Raw genomic sequence first — 18,882 nt, 5'->3', positions numbered from 1 at the left:
AAAATTTTTTTTTTATTTAAAGGAAATTCTTTGAAATTAATGTAAATAATAAAATAAAATATAAGTGTGATTATAAATTAAATTTTTTAGTAATATTTTTTATTGCCTAGAAGTCAATAATTTTTTTTAAACATCATTTTTATAGGTGATAATTAATTTAAAAATTATTTATAATTATTTCTAATTTTTTTTTTTTAATTTTATGGCGAGATCTTAGTAAATTTATAAATGTCGAGAACCAATTAAGACTTTTTAAAATAGATATGTCAGAATTTAAATTTAACTCAATGTTTATTAATTATGTAAAATATATATATTTTTAATTGAATACTTTTCATTAAAATTTAAATGATACTAACCCTAGAAAATATTTAAAAAAAATTTGACGTTTTATATATGAAATTTATCGTGATAAAAAAAAATTAAAGTTAAAAATTCATTTATAAATCAAATTATAATTTTATTTTTATCATAACTCTTTTATAAAAGATTTTTAAAAAGTTAGTGAAAATTTAATAAAATAGTTTATTGTCTAACGACAAAAAAATCTGATAACGAATGAACTATATAGAAAAAACAAAAAAAAAAAATATTGGGAATAATTTAGTAACTTTATCGATAGAATATTTAGAATTAATATAAAGTTATTGTTGAAATACAGATGAATAGAAAAATATTTAGGTCGATTCATTGGTAATTCTGATATGTAGTGCTGTTGCACATGCGTAAATATAAACGTACAAAAGATAGGAATAATTGCGCCCCTATAGATTTTCAACCCATAATGTTATGTTTAACAAAGTAGTCAATGCACGTCGTCCATTGTTTTAAAAAATCTATATAGCTGATAACCAGATGTGAATTCAAAAGCATCTATTTATAAATATTGATGTTCGTTTTTAAATAGCTATATCGCAATCTTAATTTTAAAAGCTCGTATGTTCGTAAATATGTTATATATATTAGGGTGCTTCGTTTCCAGCGAAAGTTTGATTCTTTGCTCATCAAGCAAAATATTGTTCTTTATACTGAAATAAAAATTCCTGCCAAGTTTGAGTTCTTAACTTCTATCCTAAATACTTTCCATTAGATTTCCCGTTTAAAATACACGTAAATTAAATTACTTTTTTTTTAACTTTCTAATACTCTGTTGCATTTTATGATATCAAACTGCCGTTTGTCGTAAATTGTAGGGAACTTAGTGTTCTTCAAAAGTTCCCATAGTAACTTAGCTGTTATTGAAGCTGTTTCACTTGTGTCCGTTGCGGAAGTCTCTTTTCCTATGAAGTTGACCTTTCTCGGCTTGCAGAACGTAAACCAATAAAAGTACATTAAAAATGTTGATGGTAATTTGATAGGGAATTATGTTCCCTTTAAAAAAAGTCCTATAAGTCAAGTCGCTAAAGTTCATAGTTTTTGAGTTATAGTAATTTTAGTAATTTAAAAAATAAAATATCAATTGTAATTTTTTTTGATATTGTATTTAGAATTTTAAGTAACCAAAAATAATTTTTCGTAGGTTCGTGTCTGAGCTCTATTTATCTCTGACAAAAATTTGAATTATGGGAAAAAATATTAAAATTTTAAGTCGTTCACAAAAAAAATTTTCGAATAATTCGAAAACTTACGGATAATTTGGAAAAAATTTGATTCGATGTGAATAATCCGTAAGTAATTTTATTGAAAAAAAAATTTCAAAAATTTGCGGGTTACAAATATTTAGAACTAAGGTAACGATATGGAAATAATATGACAGTATAAATTTACATGTTCATTTCGTTGTGAAAAAAATATAATTATAAATTTAAATACAAAGTTAGATGAGCAATAATCGTCAAGTCTCTAACGTACAATTGAACGAAATTATCTGCGTACTTGAAAAAAAAAAAAAAAAAAAAAAAAGTAATATTCTTATAAAATTATATGGTTTGGAAGGTGGCAAGACGTGAAACCACATAGGAACCGCGAACATTTACGAAACTACAGGATATTATTTAAATTTAAGATAAAACACTATTAAATCGCGAAAATTCATTCACCACGACTTATTACATTTTTTCTTTGAAATTTTTCATAACATTTATGCGAAAAAAATAATAACAATAATTTATAAATCAAGGATTTTTAAATAGCATTAAATTATTAACAATAATATATACACTTTAAAAAATTTGCGGAGTGAACGCGGATTAAATTCGGAGCGGATGACTGTTTATTTATTTAATCCCCTCGCAGTGAAATTTACTTCGAAGGGGAGTTTATTTTGATATTTAACCTCCGAATCGGAGTGAATAGAAATTGAAATATAATCTAGATCACTCCGCTGAAAAATAAACTCCTTATTTACAGTAGGACCTCGTTATAAGACTCTTCCCCTAAATTTGTTAAAACTCGCTCAGAACGCTTCCCCCACCAACAACTCAATAAAAGTTTTGCGTCGAAACCTCGCTATAAGACTAACGACCAGTACGACTAAAATCGAGATAAAATGTATATACGCACATTCAGATTGTAGATTGAATAATTTATTTTCATAAAGAATACTTGAAATTTCGTGGTATCGCATAATTAATTAAGAGAAAAGACGACAAAATTCTGTTTATTTATGATTATATATATAATAGACTCACTGTATAATAACGCAGAGAATTTTACGGTATTTTTTGCATCAAAAATTTATAGAAAAATTACTATAGTCATAGTAACATGAGGACAGTATGTAACTATGGTACAAATTATCGATACCGTAGAAATTTTTAAAATACATCGAACAGAATTTACAAGGTGCATTTTTCTCAATTTATCTATAAATTGTCTTATTGAGAAGGTTATTTAAATGTTGGCATGTTTAGGTTTCCACTATATTTAAATGGTGTATTACCGTACGATGGACGGTGTGGCTCAATACGTTGTAGATCAAATTGAACGGAATATAATAGTATAGTGCCGGATAACTCAACTGGTGAACACTCGGCGCGATACCGAATTGGTCTAAGTTCGATTCCCAGTTCGGGCTATCTATGTTTTTCTCAATTTATCTATAAATTCTCTTATTGAGATGGTTATTTGCATGTTTAGGTTTACACTATATTCAAATGGTCAAAATTGTAATTTTGACAAAGCAACAGATTTAATTTATACCAACTGCATACTAAATATTCTGATTTAATCTAATAAATTTTACTATGCAGTCGGTATAAATTTAATCTGTTACTTTGTCAAAATTACAATGCACCTTGTAAATTCTGTTCGATGTACTTTAAAAATTTCTATAGTATCGGTAATTTGTACAATAGTTACATACTGTCCTCATGTTACTATGACTATAGTAATTTTTCTATAAATTTTTGATGCAAAAAATACCGTAAAATTCTCTGCGTGTAGAGTAGAGTTGGACCGAATACATAAATAAAACGCAAAACGGCGATAGTCTTATAACGAGGTTTGGGCGCAAACGCTGTTAAGCAAAATAGTAGGAGTACCTCCATTCTAAGAATTTTTTCCCCTACAGCCCCGAATTAGTCTTATAACGAGGTCCTTCTTTACTTCGTATGGGGAGTGATTTTTTTTAAAAATCAAATTCCCAGTGACGAAGTGAATTTGAATTTAAATAAAAGCCGTAATCACTTCGAATTCACTCCCGATTTCTTGCAGGGTATAGTTGTGTTAATTTTTTAAAATTATATTTCCGTACAAAGCTTCGAAAAAATTTTTTTTCATCAAAATTTTATCTAATTAATAATCATTAATTCTAAGTGCATTTATAGTCTCGTTTTCTACATCAAAGGATTTAAATAAATAATCAACTAATGGATTAATTTTGAAATATTGAATATTATTAAGATGCTTTACAAAACTTCTAAGAGTTAACGTTTACGAAAAAAAAAAAATTAAACTTAACAGTCTATCACTTTTCATTTATAAAAAACTATAAAGCAGCTTTTAAGTATCACAATTAATTTTTAATAATTTAAAAATTTTCTTATTAGTAAAGAAACAAAAAAAAATAAAATAGTTTTCATTTCAAAACTTTTTAGCCGTTCGTTTTAAAGAAATTTATAAAACTGCTCTTTCATATATATATTTAATATGCTGATATATGTGTATATACATATTATAGTGATTAAATCTGACTTACTAAGATTAATTGTTATATTAATTAAATGAAAATGTCATAAATTATTAATGACAATTTATTATCTTCAAAGAATACATTGAATTTAAAAAAATGAATTCCTTTATCATTTGAAAATAGCAATTAATCTTGATAAATTCGTCTGTAATAACCAGTAAAGCTGCGTAATGTTCTTCAAAACTTTGAGACTAATACTCCGTATAATTTTTCCTCTAACCTGTCAATCATCTGCAGTAATCTTTGAAAAAAATCGTAACTTATTTTAACTGTCAATTGAAAATCCATTTTTTAAGTCCATTTCATAACTTTTTTTTTTTTTTTAAATGCTCAGAAATTCTGATGAAGCTGGCGTAGTTTAATAATCAAATATGATAGATAATTTTAAAAACTTTTAACATAAATCACGTTGTTCTGATATTCCTATATATTTTTTTGTTTTTGTTCTGTGTTTGTTTATTTTTTTTGCTATGTATATAACGAAATAATTTTGAAAGACCATACATTGGATGCATACGACCATATATCCAGATTCACTGGGGAGCAAAAATGGCAAAACTCGGTTATGTCTTCTATTGTAGAGTCGATAAATTTTATCTAGCGTCCCAGTCGTGTCGGTACCAGCCTTCAGGTCATTTTTCACCTGTGTGGGCGTTTTATGCGCGACATCCGGTAGTCGGACGCGACCAGATAAAACTTTGTCACGTGAATTTTCACACGTTAGGAAATCCTTACATTGTAAAATTAAAAAAACGTATAGATGGATAGATATATATTTGCGCAGATACATTCATATATTTATATTTGCACTGATACAATCATACATTGCAGAATTATATTTTTAACTTTTATTCATAGAAGTATACTTGCCGTAATATCTAGATTTATATTATCTGTGAGAGATGTAAAACTACTCGTTATAAGCTCTTGGGATTTATATAGATTATATAAAGCTTGTTTTTTTTTACTCTTTGACTAATTTACTCTCTTTAAATTTATTTAACAATATTTTAGTGCAGCTGCTTATTCGGTGCGCACATTACTTTTACTTAGTTATTTCATCGGATAAACTATTTATGTATTTGACAAAGATTTTTCTTTTTTTAATTTATTATCTATTTTTTGTGATATAAAAAATAATAAATCATGCAGCTGACATTATATGGTAGAGATGCAATAAATTTGTCAAATTTTTTGGTGATACCGTGTGCTGTGAAGTATATATATATATTTATATATACAACGTGGAAAAGAAATATTTATAGATGCGTCATATTTATTTTATTTGAATAAATGAATCGAATTTAATTGTTGAAAATAATTTTGTTTGAATCTATCAATTTGAATATATATATTTTTTTTAATTTGATAAATACAACCAATTATCGAATTTGAAAAAAAATTTTGTTTGCACTCATGACTTGTAATATTTTTTACAGTAGAAATTTTCATTATGATTTTAGAGGAATTGTTTTTTTCTTTGGTAAAGTATTTGACTTTTTGTAATAATTAAAAAAAAAAAAGTAGTTTTCGAGTGATTTTGAAAGTATGAAAAATGATGAATATCAAAAAGTGAATTTTTAAAAAAAGATTTTCTAAGTAGATTTGCTATAGATTTTTTTGGAAGGTGACAAGACTTGATTTTCTGTAGATTTTCTTTTTGAAATTTTTCTTTCGCGTTTCGTGGATTTGAAATATCGACATAAACTCATATCTATAGTGAATTTCATCAGTATGCGAACCCTCACAGAGTAGAAAAAATATATAACATTTAATGGAAATAGTAAAATGTAGATGCAAAAAATTTATACAAAGCGACAAAAAATTTTTGTTGTCTATAATACTTAAAATTTTTCATGTACAAAATATTTTCGTTGTATTAATAACTTTTTTCTTTATAATCCTTTTTCCAGTCGAGTATTAATTAAAATTTAAATGCTACTTAAATCAGAAGCTTTCTGAAGTAAATTAAATAAAAGTCTATCTAGGAATAAAAGCAGTTGATTTTATTATTCCAATATTTTAAGAATCGCTATACATTATTAAATGTACGTAATCAAACGAAAATTTTATCAATACTAATTACTTTAGATATCAATTTTTTTTTTTTTTATAAATATAAGTGAATTAATATACGTCAGTAATAATTACACGATAAGATTAAAATTTACCAATAAAATAATTTTTTAATTTCAACAAAAAAAAAAACCCCCATTTCACAGGTCTTAGGATGTCAACAAAATAAAAAAAAAAAAAACAATAATTTTCATCTCAATTATATTATTATACTTTTTTTCCATTGTTAAGAATATAAATTTTATCTAGTTAGATTCAATATCCGTTATTACCTGGTCATTAAAAAATTCAACTCTAATGATGTCAGCTGAAATTTTTTTTTATCGTATTTATATTTATTAGAGACCAGATGATATTTAACGAAATAATTGGATAGTCTTAAATTTTTATTTAAACTAGATAGTGTTACATAGTAAAATATGTGCTAACATAAATATGAATCAAGTGATAGACATGGTCCACAAAAATTTTCTGGTATATTTTAGCGTACTAGATTACGACAATTTGTTGACGAGATATCAGCCCACAAACGAAAAAGGATCCTTTTGGCTTTGATCATCGATATCTCAGCTTACATTTTTTAACATTTTTTTTAACATTTTTTTTTTAATATTTACTGAGTAACTAACGCAAAAATGGAAGAAAAATTAACAAAAAATTATAAGAGCAAGGCTAAGAAAAAAAGCAAATTAAAGCTGAATAAATTTGCTAATCGACCTATGTATTGATTTAGCTGATAAAATTTTTCTACGGCCCGTGGGCTCTTTGAATAAAAAAAAAAAAAAATTTGAAAAATTTTAGTCTCGCGGTATTTCTCATGTTTGCGCAATAGCCGTAGCTCTAAAAAATTTTTGATCAAAATGCACCGGAATCAGAGATTTTAAGCTATAAAATGCATTTTTTTAAAATCTCGATACGATTATTTTTCACAAAATTATAGCCGTTGCACAATCAATAAAAATTTTTTTAAATTTTTCTGTTCCTTTCAATTTTGACATGAGTGTATTAATAATAATCAATGAAGTTATATAAAAATGAACAATTTAATATATATGTTCATTGAACATTGAACATTGTTCAATCAAATCTTATGATAACTCTATCAATATAAAATCTAATAAATAAATCCTGCTCATTTCCGTCCTAATTGAAAGTTGTCGAGATAAATTCATGATAAAAGTCATATTCGTATCGAAATATATAAATTTTATAGCAAAAATTATATTTAAACTTGTATTAAAATTTTTTTTTCTTTTTTATCCGGGTAATAATAGTAAGGAAATAGTTATTCAGTGTCACTGGGAACTTTTAATATATTTATAAAATAAAAATTTCTCTGCAATGGTTTTAATAAATAAATATAAAATTATTGTTTATTATTACGGTTGCATTACATTTTATATTACTATAACAAGTCAACACATACCCGAAATTGAAGGTTAGCATTTTGATTATTTATCCATTAAAAAAATGTTAATAAATAGCATAATCTTCTTTTGTTTATTAAGTCAAAATAAGAAAACGTTAAATATTTAACACGGACCGTTTTCGACGCAAATACACGATATTTTTTCCTATATATATTGTCTATATTGACAAAAAGCTTGATTTATTATATATTTACGTCTCGATATAAAAAACTTTATTTGCGTGAAAAATTCGTTTTCCTTTCTAGTTCAAGTCAATATTAATTTTCCGTCAATATTTTCGTTTATCTGTTTATATCAACGCAGTTGACGAGTTACTCGTTGAGTGTAGTTGAATTTGAGGGGATGATAAACATCCGGGAAATTGATGCGGTATCCGGATTTTCCAACGACGGAAATATACTTTTTATAACTGCTGCCTTTAAAGTTCAATATTCGAGCGTCGTGTGGCGCGAGTAAAATAGGTCTTTCTCTCAATAACTCGACGAAACTATAGAACGATGTCGAAAAATCAGCTGTTGGACTTTTCAGCATGATTTTACTGTGCTGAAAAGTAATTGCCTATAGGAAATGTATACAAATTACCTAGCGACCTTCGTTCACTCGAGTTAGAAAAAGATAGAGATACTTTTTTCTCCATATACTTATACTGTCGCATTTATCCTGAAATTCGCACGTGCGCAAATAGAAAGACGACAATTGGAAACCTGCATTCTGATCATATGTTTCTTATTCTTATTGAATATCATAACTTGTGTGTTTGTATTGTGAAAATTATAATATTATTTATTGTTTATTAAAAATTTTCACATTATTAAAAACAGTCGAAGATTTTAATTAATAGAATTAATTAATTAATTAATAGAATTCAATTGAAAAATAAAACATAAATAGATTGTTATTATTTACACCTGTACAATTATTTATATTTAGGAGGTAATTTTATATTCTTTGAATGATTGAATTCCTCTCAATTATACTTTAAAGGCAGTCGTTATAAAAAATATTGTTAGATACAAAGGATTAAAAAGAGATGTAGGTACGAGTTCTCGTTGTGAATTTAACATATCCCTAGACGAGTGTTGACAATTCAAGCATGCCGCAAACCCTCTTCTTAATCCTACGTATCAAAAATAGCTATTTTATTCGTTATATTATCATCAGAAGCGTATAATATATTATGTGATATGTGATAAATGAAAATTATGTGATGAAGTACTATAACTATCGTTGACAATGGATATTATCGTATATTCGTTATATACACTAGTGGCAAAAATTAAAGGATAAAAAAAAATTCCACATTTTTCAGTGATTTTCACTATGCTGTAACTCGGAGGAAAATGGTCGTACGGGGAAAATAAATAAAGCAAATTGTAATTCAAGTGTCTAGTTTTCAATCTGGATTTAAAAATTTTTTATCATCCATGATTTCGCAGTTATCCTCAGAAAACTACCGCAAAAAAATTTTCAAAATTTTTGCTTGTCTTAAAAAAGGTCTATGGGCTTCAATAAGTTTAAAGCTTCGGGGCACCAAGAAAAAAATTGCAGTGCCTTGAAAATTTCAGGGTTTTTTCGGGACACTTTGAGGTTACCGATGGTATCCTTTGTTCATCCATGATAGCTAAAGTTATACTAAGATTTTCGAATATCCTTAAATATGCGAATTTCGAACAAAGATGTCATTTTCCTGAAAAATCTAAAGTTAGGTGGTTTTCTACTGAGAACCACGAAATGTCTTTTTAGATACGAAGCGATACATTTGACTATATACATGAGCATACATCATTAAGTTAGTTATCATTTAAAATAGATTTATAAAACCATAAATGTCGTGATACGATCGATGTATCTTTTAAATATTATATAATTAAAAATAACAAAATATGTATATTCTGCAGAGTTTGCGCATTTTTAAATTTTCTTAGTGAATAACGAAAAGAAAAGGAAAAAAAAATTGATTATAATAGATGGAGTAAACTTTTTATTATATCAACACTTCTGTGTAAACAGCTAGGTAATTTCCATATTCAATATTTTTAGCGAATTTTAATCTTTTCAATTGAATAATGGACTGTTTACATTTCAAAATTGAGAATTTTTAATGGTTTTGTTCAAAGTAAAATTCTATATTCATCCTTGTTCCTTAACTTATAATTAAGTTATTTCAGAAAATAGTTGTGCTACAAGACGGGGCAAACTGTTTATGAAATTCTAATTTTCAGTCAAGTTTGACGAAAGAGTTTGTTATTAAAACAATAATTGGTATTTTATAAATTTATATTTTTAAATTTTATTCTTCGGAATATTTCTTACAGTTTCAAATAATTTATTGTAATTTATACTTAAGAATTAAGAATTAGTTTTATTCCACGTTAATAATTTTTTTTTTTTCAATTGGAAAAAAAAAACCGATTGTTTCGAATCAACGTATTCAAAAAAACATTTCAAGCTTTATTGTCAATTAAAAAAATATAAGACTCAAGATTTTACTACATTTTATTATTATTATTATTTTTTATTTTTTATAAACCGCCGCCGCAATATTATTTGATTAATTCGTAAATTATATGACTTATGTGACAAAACGTGGATGATGAAAAAAAAAAAAAAAATCAAAGGAAAAATAGCAAGGAAGGAAACCACCATTAATAATATTCAATTTTTAAATAATTAAAGAATTGTCCTCGGGTTTACTGATTGCAAGGATATATTCTCGGTCTAAGTTTCTGTGCCAAGGTTTGTATAAATTAGGAAGATGGAAAGGAATTATATTCCAGTACATTGTCAGTGCATACACTTTACTTGTTCATTGTACTACCACTACTACTGCTGGCTAGTTTCACACTTCGGTATTTGCATTTCCAAATTAATAATTCATATTATTGAATAATATTACATAGTATTTTAATAAGTATTACTACTGGAATTAATTAACTATTTTAATTTAACAATAAATATATAACAAAATTATATTTATTTATTTTTTTTTTCATTTGAATTTATAATTTTCCAATTAGTCAATTTTTTGAAAATTACGTCACTCAATATATTCGCCAGTTAAATTTTTATTCAATGAAAAAAGTCAAAACGATTTATAATAATAATGTACTATGATTGACAGAATAACGGTATCAATTTGCAGTTTATTTATTTTTTTTCGGAATCGCTACATTGTGAAAAAAAAAAAGTTTCCGCTGCAAATGAAGTCGTCACTGGCAGAATGACGGCTGGCATTTGGATTCAGTGAACGAAATGTAAATCTACTAAAAGTAACTAACAAAGTGTTTGAAATAAAAGATTTCTCTCAATGATCAACATCGTTATGAAATTTAAACGTCTTTATTATTTGATTCCTAGATATTTTAATATTTATTTAACAAAAGTACAGTTAGTGATCCAACAAAATACTAAAAGTTGGGTAAACATTTTAATGTTTGTTTCAACAGCATTATTTTATTGTTTACATGTAAAATAATTTAAATGCAAGGAAATATGATATTTAGTTAAATAAATATGTAAATTGAGTAAATACTACAAAACCATTGAATCGATTTTATATTTATTTGAAATAATGGTAACAAATTGAAAAGCTTTTTGATTTACAATTTTTTTTTATTTATTATATTAATGTATTATTTACTTTGAACTATAAACATATATTTAATTTATTTGCTTATAAAATTTGTCACAAAAAATATATTTGTTTTTGTCTGAAAACAGATAATGTATTTGAAAAATGAATTTTTCGGGCAGGAAATTTAAAAATTTTTTAACTAACAAATTTTAGCTTGGGGCCGTTCATAAAATACGTCATGCAAAATTTTACTTTTTTAGACCCCTCCCCCCCTTTATCAATATTGCGTCACAAATGATAGACCTGCCCATTCTGACGGAAATATATTCGTAGAGATATTTATTTATTTATTTATTTATTTACAAAAATGTTATCTTGCCCAATCTGGAATAAAAAAGTAGATTTTTTTTTACACAAAATTAAATTTCGAAATTTAATTTTTAAAAAATTTTCTTAGAGTCGTTTGAAGTAAAAACGGAAAAATTATTAACCAAACATTTCGAAATAAATTTACTTATATTGTTCTGTAAAAAAAATGATAAGGAAATTAATCCAAAAAGTCGAAATTATCATGAGAACATGTTTGCGATCTCACGAATATCATACAGATGCCTCTAAAACCTCATAAATTACAAAAGACACTTAATAAAATAAAGTTTTTCTCACGGGAATCAAAGCTTAGCTTTTAAGCCAGAACATTAATTTTTAACAAAATTTAGTTATGACGTGATTCGTAAGTTATTATACAGTTTGTGTTAATTTAACACATTATACTTGTGTTGAACAATACTACAGGATTAAAACTCGTTGAGACAGATAACACATTCAACTGTAGTTAATTTTACACTTGATGGTGTCAAATAATTGACACAAAATACTTAAACATTGAATTTTTACACACAAGAACACAAAATTTTCAACTGTGTAGGAAACAAAGCCGCAGAAGTAAATTTTTCCAAATTTCAATAGCCATTAAAAAGTTTAATAAGTAATTTTGGAAGCAATTTAAATAACATAAATTGAAGTTGATTGCCCGAGCTTTAAAATGCATTCAATATAATTCGGTTATTACTTATTAAAAGTTTATTTGGGAGTAAATTAATATAAGTTTGTTTTTTTATTGAAATAAATAAAAAATCTGAATATTTTTTATATTTAAATTAACCAATCAATCTTGCTCATTCTCAAACTTAATCAACTTACGAAGTATATGAAATTTCATTACGATCCGTTAAGAATTGTAGGCGCAATTAATCTGACATGACGCGTTGTATCTCTCAAATATCCATGAAGATAAACTATCTAATTAATGATATTTTTTTAAATTATTCGATAAAATGAGATTATTGGAAAATTGTCAAAAAGTTACAGAACATCATATATATATATATATATATATATATATATATATATATATATATATATATATCAAAGTATCAGTGATTTTTTGTCCAAATTTACAGAATAAAAAAAAACTTTATGCGGGCTGGTTTTGATAGAAAATATATTTATCGCCTTTTGACCCTCACAGAAAAGTTCATAAGAAACTTTATGTGATCTTTTTGATAGCATTGGATAGACTATACGTATATATATATATATATATATATATTTTTTCTCCTTATCATATTAATTGATTTGATTGATTATATAAGCTTCGACAGCGGAAAAAACTAAATCGAAATTAATCGTTAAATCAATTTTCAATTTTTTTTCACTACCTTTTGACAAATTAACAGTTTGATAGACGTTTTCTCATATATCCTCTTACAGTGTGAGTTATAAAATAATTGAATTATTGAAAAATGAAAAATTTTAGTCAAAAACATTGAATTAATATTAATTGTCAAGTAAAAATTAATTCAAATAAATAAATAATATAAAAAAATATATATTTTAATTTTTTAAACATAAATTTAAAATGTGAATCTCAATAACAAAAATTTTTTCCTACTGCTGATTTTATTGTAGTTTCTAGCCGGTACATTTTCACGTAATTCGAAATACATTATAATATTTTTTTTTTTTTGCTCATTTTGAATGAAATATATTCTTTTTAATGTGCAATGCAGTTAGTAGGAAAAGTCGATAAGAGAGATAGAAAATGAGAAAGAATGAAAAAAAAAAAGAATGAAAAAATGAGTCTATATGTATGTCTTCTTTACAGAACGATTCTCTTTAATGATACCGTAGAAAAGAACTTTTTTATATTTTTATCTCTCTACGGGGATTCAAAGGTAAAATTCTTCCTTTATTTTTTATGTGGATTTTAAATGTTTTTCACACGCGATATTACGCTTTTTTAAACACCAAGTAATAATCGAGTTTCCACAATTCCAATTTTTTTATATCGCTGAATATAAGCTGAGAAATTTAATTAAAATAATATATAGATTAGATAAATTATTTTCACCAATTTAAAAATAAATAATTACGTTCGATCATAAATAGCAATTTACGTTGTCGTCGGTGAGAAAATTTTAATTTCCGGCTATTTTGAAAATTCATCGATATAGAATGTGTTATAAAGTTTATGCTACTGCAATTTGTCGTACGGCAAGTTAAATTGCACTATTCAGCATCGCAGACTTTATGCCGCTTCACTATCTTCAACTTTAACTTCTTCTGGCGGATTCATTGAGCTTGCGAGAAACCTTGAGCGGAACGATGACTTACACCGGATGTAGAACTTAACTTTGTTTACGGGGATTGGAATAAAGATACATGCAAGGGAGAGGGGAACATCAAACGTCAACTAGCAGAAGTTTAGGGAGAGGAAACTAACACGAGTGGTTAGTAACTATTCTAACGGCTTTAATGTTGTTGTAATTAAGGCAAGGAGTTTCTTCCTTTTTGTTATATAGTATTACTTTGTGGTTGACAGTTAGTTCATTTAATCTTCCATTAACTTATATTTGTACAGGAGTTAATAGAGTATTGCATGAATTTCGAATTGTTCCGTATTAAACGCTATAACCTTTTCATAAATTTATATTGAGGTAAATTATTTGAATAAAAGTTTTAAAAAAGCAACAACTATCGAGAAAAAAAATTTAATTAAGAGAAAATTTTTTTTACTCATAATTATCATTTAGAAAATATATTTGACCCGCGAAAATTGATTGAATTTTAAGAAAGTTTGAACTTTGTGGAAAAAAAATTCAACTAAATTAAACTTAGGGGAGGGTTCGGTAAAATAAGAACGCTAAGAAAAAAAGACGTTTTTTTTTTATTCTGAATCCAATAAATCTTTAACTTTTTTTTTTTTTTCTGTAGAAAATAAGACAAATTTTCAAGTGCTGTTGAATCACTTTTTTTCAATTTTCGGGCAAAATGGGTTGCGCTAAAAAAAATATATATATATTTTTTTTTCATACTTTAATAAATATGATTATTCATGTATAGATTTAAATAAAAAATCTGATTTGCAATTCAAAGAGAGCAAAATTTTAAGAAAAAAAAAAATTATTGGTTGAAATAAACCCGAGACATTTAGAATTAATTAAATTTCATATTATCAAAAATTCTGATTCATGTTTGAGAAATAATTGTTTTGAAATTATGGGAAAGAGGATGAGAAAAATTTTGTCTTAGAAAAGTTATTAATCTACATAATTTCCAAAAATATTTTTATTTGTTCATTAATACACTGTAAAAAAAGCCGAGTTAAAATGAAGTACCGGTGTAAAATTGGTGTAAACAAAAATTCCACGTATAGCAATTAGAAAAAAAATAGTATATTGTGTGACAAAGGATGAAGCAAGACGATTTCAGACTAGGGTAAAGTTGACTGCCTGAGCCGCAGGCGAGGGCTGACATCACCCGCAGTCTGAAATCGTCTTTTATCCTGAGTCACACACCATATTTTTCATGATTACCTGCCGTGGAACTTGAGTTCAGTGTCAGCAGCCAGTAAGAAACAAGTTAATTTCAAGCCGATGATGCGAAAAACTGTTAGAGAATGAGAAATCTGTGATTTACAGTCACTTATTAAATAGTAAATAAGACAAAAATATTATTTTCACTCATTTTTAATGAGTAAACTGAAGTGACAAGTAAACAAATGAGAGTAATAAGGTTGCAAATGAACATTAAATATAACTAACACCGGGCAGAAATAATTGTGTTTCTTCTCAAGGGAAAAAACACGCGTGTTTCTGCCCGCTGTATGAAGGTATTTGTGAATTACGAATTCGCTAGCAGTTGTTTGCAGCATCGGCTTGAAATGAGCTTGTTTCGACTGGCTGTAGAACATTGAAACTTTAAGTTTCGATGCTGGTATCATGAAAAGAATATTTACACCGGCGGCAGTATTACTTTAACACCGCTTTCGGTGTTGAAATTTTACATCTAAAACTTTAACACCTGCATCGCCTGGACTTGCTCCAGTTTTTTTTACAGTGTAGTAGAAATTAGTAAATTGAGATAATTTTGCTGATATTTTATTATTTTTACAGTAATAAAAAGTTTTGTGCTCTGTCATAAATTAAACTATCGAAGTATACGCAAAGATAAAATTTTTTTTTTTTTACATGACAAATTATGAGTAACTATACTTACTTAGAACGTATAAGCTATTTAAAAAGTAAAGGATAAATCAAAGCAGATATCCTGGTTCAACAACACTGATATTATCGTACACATATATGAGGTTATAACTGTCGTTTTGGGGATGCACATTTTTGCATTTCGCTGTTGAGGGAACCCTACATAGACTGCTCTACTAGTGATTGCTACAGTTATGGCATTTTAAATTTATGAGGTTAAAATGGAGATGAAGTTTATTCGCTTGCTGTGAACAAGTGTATGGAGTAATAACTTTTAGTAAAGTGACAAGAAAAGTAACGGAATAAAGTATTATGAACGTGAGGTTTCGTGGCAATAAAGAAAAAAAATTTACCAAAATTTTATCAACATAAATTCAAATTGACTTTAAATATATTTTAAAAACAAAGTTACCCACAGCTAATATCAATTGCTTGCTAAACAAAATATTGTTTGCTTACTAATTTAATTTGGAAAAAACAAATAATCAAAATTTTACAGTCAGTTTTTGGCTCGTAAACATTTTTATGTTTTAATAAAAGAAATATTTTTTTTTTCTAATATTTAGATTTTTATAAACATATCATACTTTTGTAATGAACCATAAAAAAAATCAAATGAACTTGAAAATAGCCGTTAGGTGATAACTTTGTTGTAAAAAATTTATGAAACATAAAAAAAGAAACTAATAAAATTTTCAATAGTAAGTTACCCACAAAAAATCAATATTTGAAGGGAAACATATATATATATATATTTTTTTTTGTAGTTTTTTATATGAGATGGAAAAAATTTTTTTCTTCATATTTTATTTTTTTTCTTAGACATCTATGAAAATTTTGTTTGCAAGAACTTTATTATGCAGCCGGTATTTTTATCGTCCTAAATAAGTGGGAGAGAGATGAGACAGCATTTTCCATAGCTTCTCTCTTAAGTTCTTTTCTAAAGTTTGATTATGTTGAAAATAATCATAAAAGTTTAAGTTTTTATATGAAATTTGCAAACAATATGTACTTATCTATTTTACAATGATAAAACTATTTAAATAAAAAATATTATTTATTTTTGCCACGGGTATATTATGAATAAAATTTATTACAATTGTTGTATTAATACTCACGTACAAAATATAATGAATCACGTAGATCGTGTCATTTTGATATTGAATCCTAGTAATTTTATGTACCACAAATTGATATAATTCCAGACAAACAACACCTAATTACGTGAATAATTGTCCAATTAAATTCAGCCGCGTACAGAGCGATAAACAACCCGTAACCTACAAATTATCCGCGTGCATGGTGGTACTGCTGCTACTGCTAGTAATGGTGGAAGTGGAGAGAGCATAGAGCAAAAGGTAGAAATGCTAAACTGTTTTAGAGATATTTCTTTATTCAGTTTGGTTATATATTCACGAATCTCAGAGACAGTACTTCCTGCGGATACTTACCGGATTTACGACTTCAGGATGAAGATAAGTCTCCTAGATCTTTTCGAAATGAGTTGAATGAGTTGGCACAAGTTTTACATCCTCACTTGACGATTTTTACTATATATACACCCAATTGTCTTCAGTTTAAAATACTTCCTTAGCAGTTTCAGTTTTATTGTAGGATTCTTCTTCAATAAATCAATCAAATCCATCCACTTTTACCCAACTTTTACACGACTAAAATAAAAAAAAAGTTTAAATTAATTCAAAAGTCAATTTTTGTTGAAATCATTCAAAATATTTTGATCAAATCAGAATCTCTATTGTAAAAATAAAAAAGAGAGTGTCTGTCTTCTTGTTATAAATGTATGTTGTCACGGTTTATTGACGATTTCGACATTTATCTGCCATAAATAGTAAGTTGTATTGATACTGTACTATATAGCTCTTAAATAACGACTATTATAAAATAGTTTCTATGATTCTATTTCTATTATAATATTTTATCGACATTTTATACAAAAAAAAATCTTCACAATGTGTTATTGAGTGATTTTATACTTCTATTGTGCAACACGAAAAATATTCAAACATGAAATTTAAAAAAAATTTTGTAAATACCAATATTTAGTAGTGTTCTGCACAGTACTTTAGTAACAAAAACATGACAATATTATGAAGTTCCAATAACTTAACATCTCGTTGGTTAAATATGGCATAAAAATATATGCAATTTACACGACAACGCCATTTATATAAATATGAAAAAAGACCTTTATGCACGTGCTAGAATGCCAGACATGAACTATATTTTTTTTTAAAGTTTCCTCAACTCGAAAAGTGTTTGCATTAGCAAATATCAATAAAATTAGAATAAAACGACAATATACAATTTTTTCGATTATGGAAAATGTGACAAGTTATTTCTTCTGAAAAATAGTTATCATAGTTATGGTGTTTTAAAAATAACACGTTGAGATTTTCACAGCCGTTAATAGATTTTTTATACGATCACCTGTTTTCAAAGTTTTGATTATCAAAATTTAGAGTACAATTTTTAATTTTGATAATTAATATTTTGAAGTTAAATGATTTTACAGATTTTTATTTGAAAAAAGTCGAATGAAAGCTATAAGTTCACTTTATATCTTAAAGGTATAGTCACTAGAATTTTGTATTTATCCATAAGACGAGACCTGGAAAATTATTTTTTTTTTAATTATGAATTGATTTTGAAGTTTTTAACTTTCCACTATGAAAATTGAAAATTTTCAGAGAAAGAGAAGTTATTGATTTTGGTCCGATTGTTGAAACTCGAGTTTTCATCAGATCTCGACATTTTGAGGTCCAAAGAATCTATTCTGATCATTATCAGATGGAGATCCGCGTGTACGTATGTGTGTGTGAAAACTTTTTTTGTCCGACGATATCTTTGGAACGAATCAAGCGATTTGAACGTACTTTTGGCGGCAATCGAAAGGGCTCACTAAGACTTAACGGATTAGATTTTGAAGTCGAGGTTTTTTTTCGTATCACTCATAAAACACTTGTCCGAATTGCTTCAAGATGTAATCAGTTCTGTCTTAGTGCGCCCTTTTGATTGTTTCCAAGTACGTTCAAATCGATTGATTGGTTCCAAAGATAGCGTCGGATAGAAATGATTTTTTTTCAGTGAAATGTATTTCCTTTC

The 18,882-nt window shown here is 26.5% G+C and overlaps 1 protein-coding gene across 2 annotated transcripts in view; it reads left to right on the top strand.

Annotated features, from left to right (window-relative positions):
• LOC130675445 (furin-like protease 2) overlaps positions 1-18,882 on the top strand; it is a 265,829-nt gene that overhangs the window by 23,747 nt on the left and 223,200 nt on the right. The gene's annotated exons all lie outside the window — the stretch shown is intronic.

Source organism: Microplitis mediator, chromosome 1 (assembly GCF_029852145.1).
Source record: "Microplitis mediator isolate UGA2020A chromosome 1, iyMicMedi2.1, whole genome shotgun sequence".
NCBI classification, from domain to species: Eukaryota; Metazoa; Arthropoda; class Insecta; order Hymenoptera; family Braconidae; genus Microplitis; species Microplitis mediator.
The sequence above is the reverse complement of the archived record's forward strand: the minus strand, read 5'-3'. Positions and strand labels throughout refer to the sequence as shown.